Genomic DNA, 2,432 nt, shown 5'->3' on the forward strand with positions numbered 1-2,432 from the left:
ACCATCAAATTTCTCCACTTCAAACCGAGCATTAGCTATCGTCTTTTATGATGATGTTGAAGCCGAAGGGGTTGGAGTTCGTGTGAACAAAGTTTCTTTTACTAGTGTACTAGTTTTTGTCATCTTCTATATATTCAATAGCAACCAATAAAGTAAAATGCCTATGATGAATAGTACGTACCAACTGTGTCTACTCTGTTCTATCCTATGAAATTACACTTTAATCAGGCCCACCTCCAAGGAGCGACTGAGCCGTAATGGTCTCTAAGCACTCGCTTAGGTAAGGTCTCTCTTAGGCATCAAACATGGAATCAATGATCCTAACATAGGAACACCGCTGTATCGACACTATTCAACTTAACTCTGATACCAATTGTTGTGTCGGACACCCCACTTGTGTCAAACACCAATACTACAACTAATGCTTTTAAATATATAAGAAACTAAAGCAATGCAAAAATTAATAATAAAAACAGTAAAAAGAACAAGATAAAAAATTAACGAGATTCGGTATAGAATTACCTACGTTCTCGGGCGCCGAAGATCATACCACTACTTCTTGATGAAGTACAACTTTGAAGTGTATTTTATAAAAGGAGAGTTGAGTTCTTTATATAACTTCAACCTCAAATACAAAAAATACTTCTCACTAATGTAGGACAAACAAAGAAAAATTCAAAATAACTTTTTTACTAATGTGAAACTTTTCTATCAATGTGGGATAAAAAACAACAAGACAAACAAGGAAAACATTTCTTTTTCTTCTTTCCATAAATTCTTCTTTAAGGCTGGTTCATCAACTGAGAAAATGCGAGCCGGGCACAATCATAATATGCCCCCAATCTAACCAAATATTAGCAGCTATATATATTAAGATAACTAATAGATATATCCCAAGACCTTTTTCTCGAGAATCTCAGTGAATACATCCCAAGGCCTTTTTCTCGGAAAATGCACCCATATATAAGGTGCATTTTTCCCACCATATACCGTCAATCCAAGTGATCTAAAGGTGTCCACAATGATTTTGGCATTGTCCTTGTAGTAATCTACCATGTGAGTCACAGCCTGGAAAAGGAAAGAAAAGAAAAAGAAAAAAAAAAATTTTATCAAACTTGAAGTTTAGAGAACACTAGCAAAAGGGGAAAAAGAAAAGAAAAGAATGAATATGTTTTTTTTTTCTGATTTTATCAAAAAAAAAAGTGAAAAAGAAAATAAAATATGTAATAAATTAATAAACAAAATTTTAATTTTACACTTCATAAAATTTAATTTTAAACTTTTTTTAATCATATTAGATCAATTTAATCATATTACACTTCATATAATTTTTATTATTTATTATAGAAATTTTCATTATTTTAATCACATTTTAATTATACTACTTAATTCGGAGACAAAAATGCACATGCCTTTATTAATTATTTTAATTATAAAACTATTCAGTAATCAAACTGCTGCCAGCTTTAAGTTTCTATTTTCAAGTGTTGTTTTTGAATTTTCTTCCCAATTTCCAGTTTGTTGTGAAGTTTTTCATTCTAAATCATTGAGAAGTAAGAACACGCTCCCCTTGCATTTCTAATAACAAAGATTCTAAAAGTGGAAAATAAAGGTAAATTTTAATTTAGAGTATGTTTAAGTTAAGAATTTTATTGGAAAAAAAAAATAGATAGAAAATTCATTTTTTACTGTACTTTTTCTCTATATAAAACATCATTAAAAATAAAAAAATTATTTTAATACAATTAATAATATAAAAAATCAAATATTCATGACGCGTAAAAGTAATTTTTTTTTGATTGATTGATTTATTTTCTTTGAGAATCAAAAACAAAAGTAGATTTCTCAATATATTTTTTTTTTCATTAATACTTTTCAAGTTCCAAACCAAACATCAAATAAAAAATAAAAAATCCATCCACTCGCGTTTGCTTGTGGAGCAATAGCGTCTGAAAGTACAATCCTGTCTTTACAAACCAGCTGCTTGGAATCTCTATCAAAACAAAGCAGGGGAATATATAAAATATTTTTTTGGGGTTCCATTGAAAAGGTTAGAAAGTTGCCGTAGATTTATTTTGAACTTAATGAATAAATAGGCTAGAAAACATTTTCCATTTTTCAATGGATTATAAAAAATTTTAGCTTATTTTTTAACTTCTTAAAATTTGTATTAAAAAGATAGAAAATAAAGAGTTTGTTTAAACGTGTAAAATATTAAAAATAATAACTTATTTATATTTTCCAAAATTTATATGGTAATGTTTAAAATGAAGAAGTTTGGAGATTGAATTTGAATTTGCATGATATATGATTCATAAAAATTAAAGTTAAAGGTCTGAATTTGATGCTCCCACATACTAAGTAAGAGTTGGAAATTTAGAAAAAATGATGAAAATATATTTTACAACTTTGTTATATATCTTTGGAAATTG

This window comes from Malania oleifera, chromosome 10 (genome assembly GCF_029873635.1).
Source record: "Malania oleifera isolate guangnan ecotype guangnan chromosome 10, ASM2987363v1, whole genome shotgun sequence".
NCBI lineage: Eukaryota > Viridiplantae > Streptophyta > Magnoliopsida > Santalales > Ximeniaceae > Malania > Malania oleifera.